Source organism: Pelophylax lessonae (genome assembly GCF_965119305.1).
Source record: "Pelophylax lessonae genome assembly, chromosome: 1".
Lineage (NCBI taxonomy): Eukaryota > Metazoa > Chordata > Amphibia > Anura > Ranidae > Pelophylax > Pelophylax lessonae.
In genome coordinates, this window is record NC_138768.1 from 37,610,542 (window position 1) to 37,630,764 (window position 20,223).

The window sequence follows — 20,223 nt, forward strand, 5'->3', positions numbered from 1 at the left end:
GAATTTGGAGAGTCCCTTCAAAATCAGGACAGTTTGTACCGGTGTCTGCTGTGTCCAAAATAAACCGAAGGCCTTGAGCATTTCTAAATACGCCATGAAAATGCAAGATACCCTAACAGCAATCCCTCACAGAGAGTCCTTGACCCGCTTTCAGTTTGCAGACTACAATGTATTCTTTGTGATCCCCTCACCTTGCTAGTAAAGATGGAAGGGGACAGCGGGAGACCAGAAGCTTAACAATGAGTCAAAGATCCCCCCCTACAAAGCCTGTTCCTCTGCACTGGAAAGAGGCGCTTTTGATAGAGTGACTCCCCCCGTTTTCATGTGATGAGGACAAAAAAAAATAAAAAAAATCCTTTCTTCTTGGTCCCCTTTCTTTTCCGTAAGCAGGTCACCGAGGTCGTGCGTTTCTTTTATGCTCAACTTTATTTTTCTTTATGTGAAACTGGTCTAGATTTATGACTGCAATCTTTAGGGAAAAGCAACTTCTATTGCGAGTAGCAAGTCAGTGGTCTGTTAAGAGTTTGGGCCATGCGATGGGAATAAAAAGTGAAAACCTGCGTGCCTCTTGGATTATACTCGTCTCTTACTTGACAGGGTTGAAGTGACATTCACCGCGACAAAGCTACATGCTACCCGGTCTCTATTGTTTCTATAAACTGTGAAAATTTGGTTGAAGGGGTCCTGGGCTTGGTCAACTTAGGGGTTGGCCGAGGCTTTGTAGCTTATCAACCATATAACAGAGAAGCCAAAACACGAAACAGTAAGACAATTTAAATAAAATATTTTAAAATATCAGATAGGAAAGAACAATAAGCACAGGTAGATCTGAAGAGACCCTGGGCTTAATCAAAGTAGGGTTTGTCAATCAATTCAAAAATAAGCCAAAGCACCAAAAAGTAAAATGTTTCCAATAAATATATAATATCAGATAGCAAAGTACAATAAATACAAGTAGTCTGTCTAAAATGTTCCTCCAGTCCACTATGCTATATATGCTATCTGCATCCATAGGCAATTGGAAGTGGATAGCTAGCACTGGTGGCAGTGGACATGGACGTTTCAAGGAATTGGTACCCCTTGAGAAAGGGTACTGGGTGTCTGCTTTCAACTGATATTTTCCTTTACTTCATGGTACTTTTGCTTTCTTTATTGGATGTCTCCTCACTGCTTCTTAGACTTAGGTCCCTTACCTATTGTTGCCATTAGTGACCCATGTGTAGCATAGTGGAGCAGACTTGGGGGAAACTTTGGACCAGGTCTCTATTGTTTCGAAGATCTGTGAAAATTTGGTTGAAGAGGTTCTGGGCTTGGTCAACTTAGGGGTTGACCGAGGCTTTGTAGCTTATCAACCATCTAACAAAGAAGCCAAAACACGAAACAGTAAGACAATTTAAATAAAATATATGAAGATATCAGATAGGAAAGAACAATAAGCACAGGTAGATCTGAAGAGACCCTGGGCTTAATTAATGTAGGGTTCGTCAATCAATTCAAAAATAAGCCAAAGCACCAAAAAGTAAAATGTTTCAAACAAATATATAATATCAGATAGCAAAGTACAATAAATACAAGTAGTCTGTCTAAAATGTTCCTCAAGTCCACTATGCTATATATGCTAACTGCATATATATGCAATTGGAAGTGGATAGCTAGCACTGGTGGTGGTGGACATGGACGTTTCAAGGAATTGGTACCCCTTGAGAAAGGGTACTGGGTGTCTGCTTCCAATTAATATTTTCCTTTACTTCATTGTACTTTTCCTTTCTTTACTGGAGATCTCCTCACTGCTTCTTAGACTTAGGTCACTTAGTGACCCATGTGTAGCATAGTGGAGCAGACTTGGGGGAAACTTTGGACCAGGTCTCTATTGTTTTGAGGATCTGTGGAAATTTGGTTGAAGAGACCCTGGGCTTGTTCAACTTAGGGTTTGGGAAAGAAATTGGCTGCACACCTCCGCCGGTCCAATAGATTTATTAAAACATGTATAAAACTGCTACCAGGACAAGGGCACAGACCATGGAAAGGTTGAAGCGTTTCACACTGACAACGTGCACCTTCAAAACCCATTTGACTTGGGGGACATTTTTGACTAGGTTCCTATTCAGGGCTGGCTGAAGACATTGTGCTGCCTGGGTCCAAGAATAAAATGCTGCCCCCCCCCCCCCCCCGCCCAAGAAAAAAAAAAAAAACACCCAACACCCATTATTTTATATAAATATAAAATCTAGAAAATATCATATACAGTATACTGTTATCTTCTTCCATAACCACCGGACCGGTCCACCAAACACCCACTGTCTGTCCTCAGTCCTCCTGTCACTCCTGTGTCTGCGGTGCCCACGGCCCTAGAGGATCCAGCCTGCCCCGCGTAAGATCGAGTGTGCTGATGCCTGACGTCATTGTGCACACCACAAACATGTGGGGGAAGTTCCCCCGGGGGGAGACACTCCGCCTCCTCATACTTATCAGTTTGCGATGGGAAAATGCCATCTGTAACACGCCGCAAACTGATGACACACAAAACTGCTGGAAAAAAAAAATATTGGGAGTCAATTTGCTGCCCTTCTCCAAGTGCTGGGACCCATGGTAGGGCCAGCCCTGTTCCTATTGTTTCAGGGAACTACAGAAATGTTGTTGCTGTGACCTTGGGCTTTGTGAACTAAGGGTTTATCAGCTATAGGTTGTACAGGTCTTTGTAGGTCATCAATAAACTCAAAATTAAGCCAGCACACCAAACAGTAAGACGTTTCAAATAAAATATATAATATCAATGAGTGAGGTACAATAGATACAAGTAGTTTTGATTGAACTGCTCACTATGCTATACATGGATCGCTATTTGCAGCTAAAGGAAATTGTAAGTGCTTAGTGCACTAGCATGTAGTCATTTTGGAACAGGTGGTGGCCATCCCCAAACTGTTCCCACAAAGTTGGGAGCATAAAATTGTCCAAAATGTCTTGGTATGCTGACACCTTAAGATTTCCCTTCCCTGGAACTAAGGGGCCAAGCCAAACCCCTAAAAAACAACCCCACACCATAATCCCCCCCTTTCACCAAATGATTCGGACCAGTGCACCAAGAAAGGCTCATAAAAACATGGATGAGTGAGTTTGGGTTGGAGGAACTTGACTGACCTCAACCTGATAGAACACCTTTGGGATGCATTCGAGTGGAGACTATGAGTCAGGTCTTCTTGTCCTGAAGAATGGTCAAACATCCCCATAGATACACTCCTAAACCTTGTGGACAGCCTTCCCAGAAGAGTTGAAGCTGTTATAGCTGCAAAGGGTGGGCCAACTCAATATTGAACCCTACGGACCAAGACTGGGATGCCATTAAAATTCATGAGTGTGTAAAGGAAGGCATTGTAATATGTACATTGTATATATTTATTATCTCTGGCTACTTTTGTACACTACATAGCCTATTTGGTGCATCTAAACGGTAGTGGGTGCGATTAATTTATCTATGATATACATTTTGTACAATAAATCTGTAACAATCTGCCTCCCCATGCCCTCAGCTCTCCCTGTATAAACTTCTACTTTACGGATGCGGTAACTGCGCTGTCACTCTCATTTACATCCTAACAAGCCGCTGCTGGCTCCGAGATGACACAAAACGGTAAAAAAAAAAAAAGAACCCAAAACTTATTTCAGAAAATGATTGGTATCCAATTTAAATCGCATCGGGAAAATGTCAGCGGCGTTCCAGGCACCGTGCCACCGGCGTCTTATTTTTAAGCATTCGCACCCGACCCGCTTAGCGAGGGATAACCTCCCCGTCTCTTCAAATATTGATTTTGTTCGACGCCTCTACACGCTGGGAATATGACAAAAAAAAAAAAAAAAAGACGACTAGGAGACAAGAGCTGGGTACAAGGATTGGAGTTATTCTCCGCTCCAGACAAAGAGGCAATTTCTTGTCCTATAACACGAGTGCGTGATAGGCGGCGGAGATAGGCCTAGGAGGCCGCGAGCCGAGGTCCTCGAAAAAAAGGGTCGGAGCGGCCAGGCGCCTGCCTGATTAGCACAGAAACCCCCGACCAAATTTATCATCCATTTAAAGCAGACTTAGCGAGCGAACGCCGGCATGTCATCTAGCGTTTGTACTTAAGTATTTACAAGCCCGTTCCCTCGGCAACCGGCGGCTCAAAGTTACTTTTACCATTTTGTTTTCTTGAATACGCTTCTCTGCTTGATTGCACAGGGATATTGGAGGACAGCCAAGCCTAAATCATGACTATATTCCTATTAAGCCGAGGTCCTTTCTAATCATGTACCGTTAGGCCTTTGATGGCTTCATCCCAGATTTGAAAATGAGGGGAATAAAATAGAAAGATTAAAGCTTTAGGGATGTGCTAAGTAGGACGAGAGAGAGAGAGAGAGAAGGAGAAAGAACGAGAGAGAGAAGAAGAAGAGAGAGAGAGAGGAACAAAAAAAAACAAACCTTGTTGCATTTTCACAGTACACTGACTCTTGAATTACATTTGCTTTGTGTGTGCCCCGGCTCTGATAATGCTTTCAATGTGATATTGCCGTACCGACAAGAAAAGAAGCTTAAATGGTCAAAAAGTAACAATGGCGGGATGTGTATGTACACAATGACGTAATGCCTGTAGAAAGGCTTGTATTTAGGGATCCGTCCATCAAAGAGTGATCGTAAAGGTAGGGATTAGCAGGGCCGGGACAAGGGGTGGGCAGGAGGGGGCGGCTGCCCTGGGTACTGTGGTATCATGTGAGGTGGGGGTGGGTGGGGGGGACCACAAGATTTGTGTTTGAAGGGGTAATTTGGGGGTGGCAGAGGGTAGGAATTGTTCTAGGAGGGGACATTTGAGGAGATTTGTGTTGGGAAGGGGGGTGGGAGAAGAGGATTTGTGCTAAAGGGGAGGGTTTGGGGAGTTTGTGCTAGGAAAGGTAATATAGTAGAGCGGGGAAAGGATTTTTATGGGGGGGGTAATGCTAGTAGGAATGATTGGGGGGGGGATTTGTGCTAGTAGGGGGACTTTTTTATGGCAGGGGATTTGTTCTAGCATGGGGGATTGGAATTTGTGCTGGGAGGGGGGGGGGGAATTGGAGTGGGGGAAAAAGGATTTGTGCTCAGTGGTAAAATTTGAGGGGTAGAGAATGTGTGCTAGGAGGGGGAATTTGGGGGTGGCAGAGGGTAAGAATTGTTCGAGGAGAGGACATTTGAGATTTGTGTTGGGAAGGGGGATGGGAGAAGAGGATTTTTTGCCAGGAGGGAGGGTTTGGGGAGTTTGTGCTAGAAAGGGTAATATGGTAGAGTGGGGAGAGGATTGTTATGGGGGGGGGGGTTATGCTAGTAGGAATTATTGGGGGGGGTGCTAGGAAGGGACTTTTTTATGGGAGGGGATTTGTTCTAGCATGGGGGATTGAAATTTGTGCTGGGGGGGATTTTGAGTGGGGGAAAGAGGATTTGTGCTCAGTGGGAACATATGAGGGGTAGAGGAATTGTGCTAGGAGGGGGATTTTATTTTTTTTCTGGGGGAATTTGTTATGAGGGCATATGGGGAGAGGGAGGATTTGGAATTGTGGGGGGCCACAAATGTGTACTGGGAGAGGGGATTTCAGAATTTATGCTTAGAGGTAAGTATAAGGTTAGGTTTCGCCCATGGCAGCTGATAAGGTGGTACAACTGGTCCTGTTGTACTGGGCCGGGCCTCATCAGATAAACGGGGGGGGGGGGTGGCCAGGGCAACTTTATTGTTTATTTCTGCCTAAATAAATTCATTGATTTTACTAAACCACACCCCCCCCTTCCTATTTGCTTACCATGACCAAATTTACATTTCCCTGGGCCCCATCATGTCAACAAAGGGGCCCAGGAGGTGGGGGAAAAAGAGGGTGCTGCTTTTGTGCTGCACCTCTGGGGGGGTTGAGGCAGGGTTGGGGAGGTCCGTCATGAAGGCTGTACAGGGCCCCATGAATTATAACAGCATCCCTATTTTTTAGGAAATGCCCACTTGGATAAAAGAAGTAGAAGCTAAGGAGATAGCTCATCCTAGTATTGGAACAAATTAAGAACCGGCCTATGTATTAAGAGTGTTGCCTTGTGTCACCCTCAAAGGGAAGATTTGACCACTTGATTGGGAAAGAAAAGGAGTATGCTAATTTATTTACTCTTCTGTTGGCTGTCAACTTTTGGAGTAAAGCCTGAGTAAAGCTTGATCAAGCATATGGTTTCTCCTGTCACAATGGGCCTTAATCAGATCCTGCTGCTTCATGAGGCATGAGTACATCAGTTTAAGGAAATGCCCACTTGGATGAAAGAAGTAGAAGCTAAGTAGATAGTTCATCCTATTATTGGGACTAATTACGTGCCGGACTACATTTTAAGAGTGATGTCTTGGGCTACCCTGAAAGGAAAGGTTTGATTGGAGAAGAGAAGGAGTATATTTTTTTAATTCTTCTGTTGGTGGTCGTTAACTTTTGGAGTAAAGCCAAAGCAGGCGAATGAGTTCCCCCCTGTCACAATCCGCCTTGCAGCGTCGCGAGAAGTGAATACTTTTTTGAGAGGAAATGCCATTTTGGATGGAAGAAGTAGTAGCTAAGGTAATAGTTCGGTCTTATATTGGGTCTAATTAAGCACCAGACTATGTGAAAAGACTGATACCTTGTGTTACCCTGAAAGAAAAGATTTGACCACTTAATTTGATAAATTACATAAACATAAAACCCCCAAATATATATTTTCTGTAAGCAGACACCCTAGAGAATAAAATATGGGTAGTTCCAATTTTTTATTTCACACAATATTTCCGCAAAGGTAAAACACATTAAAAGTTAATTTTAGGGTGCACAAAAATGCAATAAATTACCCAATTTAGTATAAAAGCTGAAGTTGCACCGAGTAAATAGATAACATGTCAAACCTTAAACATGTAAGTACCTTACATTTTCCATAGGCGACATTTTAAAAGCCCCCTATAGGTCATCAGTTTAGGTCTGGAGCCAGAATTATTGCTCTCATTCTGGCGTGCGTGTACATGTATATCGCAATCAATGTTTCCAGGCGTAGGCGCCCTGCCGGTGCGTTTACGTTTGTATGTATGTATATGCGGGGGGGGCCTCAATTTTTTTTTGAGAAGGGGAGGATTTTATGTGATTGGGTTTACTTTTATTATTTACATATAAAACATTTTTTTTTAAAATGCCATCACATAAGGGACCAAAAGTCCCTGTGTGATGATTCTTTTTTTGGTTACAGGTTCTCTTTAATGGGACATCCAGGGTCAAAAAGAGCCTGCATGTCTCCCCTGTGCTCCACTGAATGTAATGTAATGCACATCACACTGCATTACATTAATTCCCGGCCTTGATGGCTACGGAACTGTCAACGGGGACCCGGAAGTGAAGTCACATGTCACTTCCAAGTCAACAACTGCCAGGTAGAGGGGGGGGGGGGTGGGAGAGCGGACACACGTCTGCTCTTCTCCCTCCCCACTGCCCGGTGGCACCCGCTATGCTGATCCTGGGCCCACAGGTGGGCAGGCGGAGCCCAGGATACATAGCGAGGGGGTTAAGGGGAGCATTCGGTACAGACTGGGGCCAGGTCCAGGACAAACTGGTATCAGGCCTGGAGTTTGAGTGGAAGAAACAGCACAGAGAGTGAAAGAGAGATAAGCTCATCATTTTGCTGCTTCTCCTTTCACTGTCTAGGCATGATGCAACGCGACCTAAGTTCAAAGGAAGTGGGCAAAATGATGCTGGCGATCAGACTGAGGGCATCTAATGGCGGAAAAAATAACTGCATGGGGGAAAATCTCTGTGTTAAGCTGAATATTGCAGGTTTTGTTATTTTATCATTCAATAGGCTTATTTTTGGCTTGAGTTCTGTTTAAGAGTTCTGTTTAAGAAACACTGTTCTACATCATTGAGGCTCCATCCTGAGATGGTGACACACGTCTGCATTTTTTGACAGTTTTAGGAAATCATAGCGAATCCGAAATTGACAAGGGATGTCATTTTAAGTGACAAAATGACTTGTGTAGCAATTATATGTTTTATATATATATATATATATATATATATATATATATATATATATATATATATATATATATATATATATATTTTTTTTTTTTTTAACCAAAGTGGAATTTTCCATATAAATTTCGCCCCGTCCTTTCCCTTAAATTTTCACGATAAATAAATTGGTTTTAAAATATAGTTTTTCCCCCCCAGTCTACCAGCCCGAGCTATACAACAACGTGCGCTTCTTGGCAGCTGTGTCTTATAGGAAGAGCAGAGAGCTCAGTTAATATACAATGTAATGGCGCTGCCAGGGCCCTCTCACTGTGTAATCACTCCTTGAAAGCTGCGGGTACCCAGCGAGAAGATACTTTATAGCAAGAGCCAACAACATTTCATTTAGTTTCTGCTCCATGTGACAGATGGGTCTATCCGTGAAACTCATCCATATTACAATATGGGACGAGCGCAGCGCGCGGTGTTCAGCCTCCACCTGGCAGCCCGTAGATGCTTCCTCCTCGTTGCGAGCGAGATTATGCTCCCCGCTGAGCCCGGCAATGATGTTAATATAAGAGCGACGATCACAACCAGATCATTGTGACTGGGTAGCGATATGGGAATCGGTCTGCTACGTTCAAATGTGTCAATTCTGGATCTAATTGGTCAAAAATTTCCATGAAATTTGGGACTGTTCGCTTATTGGTGCTGCACATGCACTTGCATAGGTGCCAACTGTCCCAGATTTGTTGGGACAATTCCATATTTTGGACCACACTCCTGATGATGCTGTGCCCGGGTGATGTCCAATGATCATGGTGTTACCCTTATTTGGGTTACTGCGCAGTAACTCAATAAGGAATTTATTACTGTGGTCTGGATCCCTGCAAATTCAGGGGTGGGGTTTGGGTGGGCCACTCCAGTAGTGGGTGGGGGTCTGGATGGTATGATCACAGCCAGGTCATTGCGACTGGGTAGAGGCATGATAATTAGCCTGCTACAAACAAATGGATCCAGATCCATTTTCATTTGCACTCAGTCAGAATTTTTCTTCCTATTATGGACTATTCACTCATTGGTGCTATGAATGCATCAACATACCTACCAACTGTCCTGGATTTGTCATAACAGGTCAGCATCTTTGACCTCAGTCCCAGACTCCCATTGATGCTGTGTTCTGGGTGATGTCCTGTGATCATTATGCCCCCCTTTTTTCAGTAGCTTCAAATTAACTCAATAAGGTGTTCATTACAGTGATCTGGACCCCCAGTAGGCGGTACCTGCAGTAGCAGGGTTACAGTGGGCCACTCCAGCAAGTGGCCAGAGGTCTACCTCAGCATTTGCAGAGCTGCCATAGATAACCCCAATAATGTGTCTAATATGTTTATTTATATTGATCAACTCTATATACTGGCAATTAATTCCAGATTAAAGTATTTTAGGAAAATCCCACATTATGGCCATTATTGGGAGCTGATGATGGAAAATTGGGAGCCCCAGCTGCCACCAATTGCAGCAGCTTTTTATGGACCTTCCAGAAGGCATCAGTGAGCCAGCCCTACCCAATCAAAAGAGTTTAAGGGTGTAAGATAGGAGGGCTGAAGTATTTATAATATCTTCATCGGACCCTCCAGTGATGGCAGTTTTTGTAACTGAATCAATATTTTCATATAAGTACATGTCTAATAACCAACATAATATTGCACAGAACGAAATTACCAATTTCGTAGAGACTAAACGTGATATGAATCTGATGGTGATTCTTCTTTGGAGATGGAATGTATCTAATCTGCCTCCTGGTAATATAGGGGTTTAAAGTAATGGTAATTCTCTTATACATTTGGGTGGATGCTCGTTATTAATGTAATTTTATCATATCAGGATTTATGAATTATACGTAGATTTTAGTTCTGCCAACAAACACCAGAATAAAATATGTACTTCAAACTAACATCCCCAAAAGAAGGTCAGCAATGTGGGCTGTATTTGTTCCTTTGTACTGGTGTCCTTTAAAGGAAGAATAGCATGGTTCTTCTCACTTTTCAAAATAAGATTAAAACCTCCTCTTTCTTATTTTTGGACCTCTGTTGGAACTGGTGACACAATACCTTCTGCTATCGGAAGGCAAAATTACACTTCACAGTATATAACTTTAGTTTTCGGTTCCTTTTGGTCCATCTTTCAGTAACCCGACTGGATATACTCTTGAGAATATGACAGAAAGGCTCAAGTGTGCGGCTGAAAGGGAATAAATCCCATATTTACTGAAGAGGCAGAAGTAAAATGTTTTCAAGGGAGCTGTGTCTTGAAAGAACAGACTATTGCTTGAAACCTTGTTCTTTGTACATCTTCCTCTTCCATAAATATGAGATTTTTTTAATTTTAGGCCTGAGCCCAGCTGTCATTCTCTCAAGATGATTGCAGGACTGTGTGGCGTATGGGTCTGGCGGTTGTGCTCCTTGTGTTGAGGTCTACAGGTTGTTGTTGGCAAGTGGGTCTGCCCTTCCTGTCTGACAGCTTAACTGGACTTTGCTGGTGATTAAACATGTTTGAAGGAACCTGGCACGTTCACGAGAAAATAAAAGGTCCTACATAGAACAAGGAAGACAAAGGAAGGGTTTAGGGGCATCCCTTATATGCCCGCAAAAAGGAACTGAATGGACTATCTACCCAGGGAATTCAAACATGTTTTTGTAAAAAATACAAGTTTATTAAACCAAAATTTAAATTAATCAAGATATGTGTCCATTTGATTTTACCTTTTGTTTAATATTTATTTATTAAAAAAAAAAAAAAAAAACATGTTTACAATCCTTGGGTTCTAATATAGTCCTTTCAGTTCCTTTTGGTGGGCATATGCAGTATGCCCCTAAACCCTTCCTTTGGCTATCAATGTTAGTATAATGGTACCCCTCTTACTTTAATTGTGTAACTTTTCTTCCAGGTCTGGACGACCCACTGACGTCAGAACCGTATCTACTACCAGTGGCCACAGTCCGGCCCCCTAAAAACAATGGGGCCTAATGACACCAATGGTGGGGCACAATTCTTCCTCATGACATCAACAATGAGGTACAATTCCTCCCACTGACACCAAAGATGGGGTCTGGCCCCCCTAAGGCTGAAGGACAGTAAAGTGGCTCTTTATTTAGAAAGTTTGGAGGCCCATGGGCTAGATAATCCTGGGCATCGTGCCTTTATCTGACGTCTAGTGCACACTGTGAGAAGCTCACAACGTGCAATGAAATCGTAAAAGGAGGAAATGAAGCATGAAGCAGCAAAGAGTGACCATATATGAAAACGAATGTATTTCGGTTCTTTAGCTTGTATCTATACTATATTGTCAGAAGTATTGGGGCGCCTGCCTTTACACGAACATAAATTACTTTACATGAACTTTAATGGCATCCCAGTCTTAGTCTGCAGGGTTCAATATTGAGTTGGCCCACTTCTTGCAGCTAAATCAGCATCAACTCTTTTGGGCAGGCTGTCCACAAGGTTTAGGAGTGTGTCTATGTGAATGTTTAACTATTCTTCCAGAAGCGCATTTGTGATTTCAGGCACTGATGTTGGACAAGATGGCCTGACTCACAGTCTCTGCTCTAATTCATCCCAAAGGTGTTCTATCGGGTTGAGGTCAGAACTCAAGGCTAATCAAGTTCCTCCGCCCCAAACTCGCCCATCCATGTCTTTATGGACCTTGATTTGTGCACTGGTCCATATCAGTTGGTGGAGGGGGGATTATGGTGTGGGGTTGTTTTTTCAGGGGTTGGGCTTGGCCTCTTAGTTCCAATGAAGGGAACTCTTAAGGTGTCAACATACCAAGACATTTTGGACAATTTCATGCACCCAACGTTGTGGGAACAGTATGGTCCCTTCCTTTTCCAACATGACTGCGCACCAGTGCACAAAGCGAGGTCCATAAAGAGATTGATGAGCAAGTTTGGGGTGGAGGAACTTGACTGGCCTGCACAGAGTCCTGACCTTAACCTGATAGAACACCATTGGGATGAGTTAGAGTGGAGACTGTGAGCCAGGCTTTCTAGTCCACATCAGTGCTTGACCTCACACATGTGCTTCTGGAAGAATGGTCAAACATTTCCATAGACACACTCCTAAACCTTGTGGACAGCCTTCCCAGAAGAGTTATAGCTGCAAAGGGTGGGCCAATTCAATATGGAACCCTATGGACTAAGACTGGCAAGCCATTAAAGTGCATGTAAGTATAATGGCAGGTGTCCCAAAACTTTTGACAATATAGTGTACATGATTATGTTGAGTGTGTGCGTGTGTAGGGAATAAATAAAGTTGCACACTCATCCCCTTCCATGCACATGACTCTCTCGGCTCTGTTCATTACGGCGGCGGAGGGCTTTGACAGGCAGCGGCGGTGACCGTACAGTGTGTGATGAACACAGCATGACAGCTAATATGTGCTGCTGTCCAAGGTACTGAATCACAATAAAGCGCTAAATTACTGTCTGTCATTGCGGGGCGCGTAAGAGACTAATGCCCTATTCCCTATTCTAAATAAACTTGACTGGGGGAGGCGGAGGGGAATCGAAGGAATCGTCAAAGCAGTTTCATCCTCATTCACGAGAGGCCACCGAACATCGAGAGGAATGATTAAAAAAAAAAAAGAGAAAAAGAGAAAGAAAAAAAAATATGTCTTTCTTTTTACGCAGCGACACAAGGAAAACAGCCCCCCTTGTTTGATGGCGTCTCAGCGAAACAAGGAGAGCGTGAGATTTTTGTTTATTTCTCCTCTGCCACAACAATCTGGGCATCTTAATGTGCCAGAGTCCATGGCTTGACAATACACACCCCACCATAATCACCGCACCCTCCTGCCAACTGGATGGCGCTCGTGCCAGGAGACGCTGGTGGGTCCGTTAACAAGTATTGGCAGGAGCTTAACCCGCGCAACTTGGCACTTGGAGACATTCTTAAAATATAAATATTAAAATGAGAAATTAAATATGGAAAAATGGTAATGATGTAGGAGCAGGCAAAAAAAAGCAGATTTCTCTCCAAGAAATAATAACGGTTTGGGATAACGGTATACGTGCGATGGATTTTTGGGTTTTGGAGGAAAATTGCTAGTTTTATTTTGTTTTTGATAAGCCTGAGATAGGAAACAGGATAGGAGGTGTGGGAAGAGTGGGAAATTCCTACTTGTAGAAGGAGTCATGACCATCCAAAGGTTGGTGGGACAGATTTGGGAATTGGGGCAAGGAGATCTCGCTGCTGAAATCTCTATGAGGCATTAGGATCCTGAAGAACCCTGGTGCCCAACATGGGGCCCAGGAACCATATATGGCATTGAGGCCCCTGGGTATATACCTGAGATAGGAAACAGGATAGGAGGTGTGGGAAGAGTTGGAAATTCCTAATTGTAGGAGTCATGACCGTCCAAAGGTTGGTAGGACAGATTTGGGAATTGGGGCAAGGAGATCTCACTGCTGAAATCTCTATGAGGCATTAGGATCCTGAAGAACCCTGGTGCCCAACATGGGGCTCTGGAACCATATATGGAATTGAGGCCCCTGGGTATATACTAGAGACAGGAAACAGGATAGGAGGTGTGGGGAGAGTGGGTAAGCCTAATTGTAGAAGGAGTCATGACCATGAAAACGTGGGTGGGACAGATTTGGGAATGTAGTGAAAGGAGATCTCGCTGCTGAAATCCTTATGAGGCATTAGGTTCCTGAAGAACCCTGCTGCCCAACATGGGCCCAGAAACCATACATGGCATTTTGGCCCCTGTTGATATACTGTACCTGAGACAGGAAAAGTCATGACCATCCACAGTTTGGTGGAACAGATTTAGAAATTGAGGCAAGGAGATCTTGCTGACACAATCTCCATGAGGCTTTAGATTCCTGGAGAACCCTGGTGCCCAACATTGGGCCCAGGAACCATATATGGCGATTGGGCTCCTGTAGATATACCTTTGACAGGAAACAGAAAAGGAGGAGTGGGAACACTTTAAATGTAGGAGTCATGACCTTCCAAGGTGGGTGGAACAGAACTGGATGTTGTGAAAAGGCGATCCCGTTGCCAAAATCTCCATGAGTTTTAAGATTCCTGGAAAACCCTGGCGCCCAATCTTCATGAGGCATTAGGTTCCTGAAGAACCCTTCTGTCCAACATGGGCCCAGGAACCATACATGGCATTTTGGCCCCTGTTGATATACTGTACCTGAGACAGGAAAAGTCATGACCATCCACAGTTTGGTGGAACAGATTTAGAAATTGAGGCAAGGAGATCTTGCTGACACAATCTCCATGAGGCTTTAGATTCCTGGAGAACCCTGGTGCCCAACATTGGGCCCAGGAACCATATATGGAACTTGGGCCCTGTAGATATACCTTTGACAGGAAACAGAAAAGGAGGAGTGGGAACACTTTAAATGTAGGAGTCATGACCGTCCAAGGTGGGTGGAACAGAACTGGATGTTGTGAAAAGGAGATCCAGTTGCCAAAATCTCCATAAGTTTTAGGATTCCTGGAAAACCCTGGGGCCCAACACAGGGCCCAAGAAACATATAAGGCAGTTGGGCCTGTGGAAAATGGTTTGTGCTGAAGTGATGAAAAATATTCTTCAGCCTTCCTCTCCCCTCTCCATTGACATTGAATTTATTGCACGTTACCTAAAGTACAGCAACGCTCAACATGAAGCTTCCCATTATATTCAACAGTGTCTGTTTAAATCTGCTATTGCTTGTTACGTGTAAAAGTACAGTTTTTTTCGGCCCCAAAGACTTAAAACACAAGACACAAGCATTTTCATGCAATTTTGGGCTTAACAAACAGTCTCCACCTCAAGCAACCTTAGGCTTGTGAACAATTTATGAGGGTCCATGCTGGATGTGGAGACTTTGCCTACTAAGGGTCTACAAGAGCCTTTACCAGAACTGTGGCAAGCAGCAAAGGGCCAGGGAGGAAATTGGCATAACTGGATGGCATTCGTGCCAGGAAAGCCTGGTGGGTCCATTAAACATGTATTAACAGTAGCTGAATCTGTGCAACTTGGCACCGGGAGATATTTCTAATATATAAATATTACAATTAGAAATTAAATATGGAAAAAACCTCTACCACCCTAGTGAGGCCCATTACAAGAACTTCTACTACTCCAGTGATGCCCATTACAAGAATCTCTAACACCCCAGTGATGCCCATTACAAGAACCTCTTCTCTGAAAGCTCTAGCCTCACCTCGCTCTCTCCTTGCCATGTCGTAATGTCACTGGTTGCTAGACACCAGGCGGCAGGCGATCCTAGCAACTGGTGCGGCGGCCGCAGCAGAGGCCAGCAGAGAATCGGCCTATCATCCTGGACTCAGGGCTATTATTATAAACCAAGCACTACGAGACCCGGGCTTTTTGTGGGCCCACTCTGGGCTATAGCCTGGGTCACCCCCCCTCCCGACGCCACAGAATTCCCACCACACACCTGTGCCGCACCGCACAGTTTGAGAAACACTGGGTTTGGGTGTTAGGATTTGTTTTGACCTTGAAGGGATTAAGATTGGTATTTCCATTGGAGCTGTGCCGCTGTGCATTTACAATGTGCATTTAGCACGTGATGTGGGGAAAAAAAACTTTCATGGGGGGAAAAAAATCAGCAAATAAAGAAAAAACAATAATGTGTATACAATTGTGACACAAATCATATTGTAATTGAATGGTATTAAAAATTCCCTTTTCTTTTCAATCTGCAGCCACTGTAATTTTCTGAAATTGCAATGCAATATGGCCGCCTGGAGCTGTTCTGTACACAGAATGTTTACTGACCACACCCCAGAAACATCATTTCCTGCTTATGTGATTGGCATCCCCTGCAACAGAAATGTCATTTTTGGTGAGATACTCCCAATAGGAACACATCTAAAGGGATGCAGGCCCAGCAGCTTTCCTCATTAGTGCTCTGCAGCTGCCACAGCTGATAAATAATTAGGAAACCACTCCCATTAGACCCACTCAGCACAGAGGAACAAACAATGATTTCTTCAGAAGTCTGCACTAAGATACAAGTCAGATTTCTGGCATCCCCTGCAACAAAAATGTCATTTTTGGTGAGATACTCCCAATAGGAACATGTCTAAAGGGATGCAGGCCCAGCAGCTTTCCTCATTAGTGCTCTGCAGCTGCCACAGCTGACAGATAATTATGAAACCACTCCCATTAGACCCACTCAGCACAGAGGAACAAACAATGATTTCTTCAGAAGTCTGCACTAAGATACAAGTCAGATTTCTGGCATCCCCTGCAACAGAAATGTCATTTTTGTTCAGATACTCCCAATAGGAACACGTCTAAAGGGATGCAGGCCCAGCAGATTTCCTCATTAGTGCTCTGCAGCTGCCACAGCTGACAGATAATTATTAAACCACTCCCATTAGACCCACTCAGCATAGAGGAACAAACAGAGATTTCTTCAGAATAACAAAAGGTAGGAATCTGCAACAAAGTTTGTTATAATCCTTGCAATGTACAGAGATCACCCGGAGGGGAATGTTTTTTTTCTCAAAAAAAATTGGAGTTACGCTTTAAAGTGTTACTCCGCAGACATCTGGAGGGCGCCATATTTTTGTTGGTCGTGTGTCTCTCTTTTTTTTTTTTTTTAACACAAAACATTCAGTAGGCTATCATCTATTTGTTAGCGCGGGGTGGTTTAATTAAATCAGCGCACTTTGCATAACAAAAGCAATATGCGGGGCATTGTGTGATTGGAGGTTGTATCCCGGGCACGGCTGCTGGATGTCACTTTCCTCTGTTTCACAAATGGGAACACATCTCGGTGTTTGTAAAGAGCGTGCGGCAGGGTTAGATAAAACAGCGTTATCACCATCAATCATATTATTATAGTAAAGATCCCATCTGGCCGGCTCTTTGGCTGCCAGATTATACCCCATATGGGTGAAGAGGCTTGCGATTCAGGCTTTCAAGCCTTCCAGTTGGGATATGTCCTAATTATGATGAAATGCTTTTAGTGCACAAATGGGGCAGGCTATTTAGGTTACAGGGAGCGCGTCGGCATGTCAGGACTACAATAGAACGTCCAATCATTCCTCATCCCGGGCAGACAGTGCCACTTTAAACTGAGATAAATGCAGATGATTGTGGGCGCTCTCGTTATGGATGGAGCATGTGGATTTTAATTGCGGCGTAATTATGGATTTCATGTTTTTTTCGAGCACATAGCTCGCGCTCGAGCACAGTGATGCCCGTGATGTGGCTGGAGGCTGCGTGGTAACCCCTTCCTCGCCACGGCATAGATGGGGAGGGGGATGCAGAGTAGTGGGGGGGAGGGGGGGGGGGTTGCTTTATATTGATGTTTGGAGCTGGTTAGTACTTAGCTGAGGGAAGAGCGTGGGATTCAGATTCAGAGAGAGGACATGTGTGAGGTTGTCTGAGGATATGGTGTGCAAGAATAACATAGACCGATGGAGAGAGAGAGAGAGGGAGAGAGATAGGAGGAGAGAGATAGGAGGAGAGAGATAGGAGGAGAGAGCGGGTGAGGGAGAGAGCGTGGAATAGAAAGAGGAGGTAAGGAGAGAAATAAACAGGTGGGTGGGGGGGGAGGGAGAGAGATAAATGGGGGGGGAGGGTAAAAAAGAAGAAGGGAGAGAGATAAAAGGGGGGGGAGGGGAAGGGAGAAAGATAAACATGGGGGGGGGGGGCGAGAGAGGGTACAAGGAGGGGAGAGAGATAAACAGGGGTGGGGGACCAAAGAGGGAAAAAGGAGGGGAGAGAGATAAAAGGGGGGAACAAGAGAGGGATAGAGGAAAGATGAGAGATAAACGGGGGGGGGGGGGGCAGAGAGGAAAAGAGGAAGGGAGAGAGATAAACGGGGGGGGGGGGAAAGAGGGAAGAAGGAGGGGAGAGAGATAAATGGGGGAGGGGAAGGGGGAGCGAGAGAGGAAAAGAGAAAGGGAAAGAAAGAGAGAGAGAGAGAAAGAGGGAGAGGGAGAGGAGGAGAGGGTGAGAGAGAGAAAGATCAAGGGTAAAAGAAAGGAATGAGAAAGGGAGAGTGAGAAAGAGATGGAGATAGGAGGAGAGCAGGAGGGAGAGAGAGGGAAGGATAGAGGAAGGAAGGAAGGAAGACAAAAGGATGATAGAAATGAAGGAGGGGAGGGAAGGAAGGAATCGAGAAAGAAAGGGAAAAAAGGATCAAGGAAGGAAAGAAGAGAGGTGGGAGACAACAACGAAGGAAGGGAGAGAGGAAGCAAGGAAGAAAGACAAAAAGAACAATGCTAGAAATTAAGGAGGGATGGAAGGATGGATGGATAGAAGGAAGGAAGGAGGGAAGGAAGGAAGTAAGGAAGGAAGGGGAGAAGACAGGAAGGAAGGGGGGAGGCAGGAAGGATGGAAGGAAGAAGGAAGGAGGAAGGGAAGGAAGAGGTTTAGACAGGAAGGTAGGGGGAAGGCAGGAAGAACGGAAGAAAGATGATAGGAAGGAAGGAAGGAAGAAAGGAAGGAAAAAGGAAGGAAGGAAGGAATGAAGGAAGGAAGGATGGAAGAGGTTTAGAAAGAAAGGTAGGGGGAAGGCAGGAATAATGGAAGGAAGATGATAAGATTGAAGGAAGAAAGGAGAGGAGGAAGGAAGGAAGGAAGGAAGGAAGGAAGGAAGGAAGGAAGGAAGGAAGGAAGGAAGGAAGGAAGGAAGGAAGAGGTTTAGACAGGAAGGTAGGGGGAAGGCAGGAAGAATGGAAGGAAGATGATCGGATTGAAGGAAAGAAGGAAGGAAGGAAGGAAGGAAGGAAGGAAGGAAGGAAGGAAGGAAGGAAGGAAGGAAGGAAGGAAGGAAGGAAGGAAGGAAGGAAGGAAAAAAGGAAGGAAGGAAGGAAGGAAGAGGTTTAGATAGGAAGGTAGTGGGAAGGCAGGAAGAATGGAAGAAAGATGATAGGAAGGAAGGAAGGAAGGAAAGAAGGAAGGAAGGAAGGGGTTTAGACAGGAAGGTAGGGGGAAGGCAGGAAGAATGGAAGGAAGACAAAAGGATGATAGAAATGAAGGAGGGGAGGGAAGGAAGGAATCGAGAAAGAAAGGGAAAAAAGGATCAAGGAAGGAAAGAAGAGAGGTGGGAGACAACAACAAAGGAAGGGAGAGAGGAAGCAAGGAAGAAAGACAAAAAGAACAATGCCTGAAATGAAGGAGGGATGGAAGGACGGATGGATAGAAGGAAGGAGGGAAGGAAGGAAGTAAGGAAGGAAGGGGAGAAGACAGGAAGGAAGAAAGCCAAAAAGAACAATGATAGAAATGAAGGAGGGATGGAAGGATGGATGGATAGAAGGAAGGAAGGAAGGAAGGAAGGAAGGAAGACAAAAAGAAGGATGATAGAAGGATGACAGAAATGAAAGAGGGGAGGGAAGGAAGGAATGGAGAAAGGAAGGGAAAGAGGAATTGAGAACGGAAGGAAGAAAGGTGGAAGACAAGAAAGAAGGAAGGAAGAGGGGAAGACAGGAAGGAAGGGGGGAGGCAGGAAGGATGGAAGGAAGAAGGAAGGAGGAAGGGAAGGAAGAGGTTTAGACAGGAAGGTAGGGGGAAGGCAGGAAGAATGGAAGAAAGATGATAGAAAGGAAGGAAGGAAGGAAGAAAGGAAGGAAAAAGGAAGGAAGGAAGGAAGGAAGGAATGAAGGAAGGAAGGAAGGAAGGAAGAGGTTTAGAAAGAAAGGTAGGGGGAAGGCAGGAATAATGGAAGGAAGATGATAGGATAGAAGGAAGGAAGGAAGGAAGGAAGGAAGGAAGGAAGGAAGGAAGGAAGGAAGGAAGGAAGGAAGGAAGGAAGGAAAGAAGGAAGGAAGAAAGGAAGGGAAGGAAGGAAAGGAAGGGAAGGAAGGAAGGGGTTTAGACAGGAAGGTAGGGGGCAAGCAGGAAGAATGGAAGAAAGATGAAAGGAAGGAAGGACGGAAGAAAGAAAGGAAGAAAGGAAGGAAGGAAAGAAAGATAAACTTCAATAAATGTATTTGTATTGGCCTTCAATGAATGATACATTCTTTCTCTGTGGATGTGAACTCTCATAGAATAATATGAAGCTGTAGCCACACATGGTGGAGCCCCCATGCACAATGAGCGGAGTAGCACTCCTCGGGCTGGGAGTGAGGGATTATGGGCCGTGCCTCTCAGCAGGCCCATCACCTCGTGCCGAGCTTTCCTTTCATGTTAATTGACCCCGTGACATACAGAACGGGCCTGATGGGGCACTTCGGATTCCGCTGAACACTTCA

The 20,223-nt window shown here is 44.5% G+C and overlaps 1 protein-coding gene across 14 annotated transcripts in view; it reads right to left on the reverse strand.

The window, feature by feature from the left end:
* Positions 1 to 20,223, reverse strand: part of CELF4 (CUGBP Elav-like family member 4) — a 1,612,756-nt gene that overhangs the window by 500,558 nt on the left and 1,091,975 nt on the right. The gene's annotated exons all lie outside the window — the stretch shown is intronic.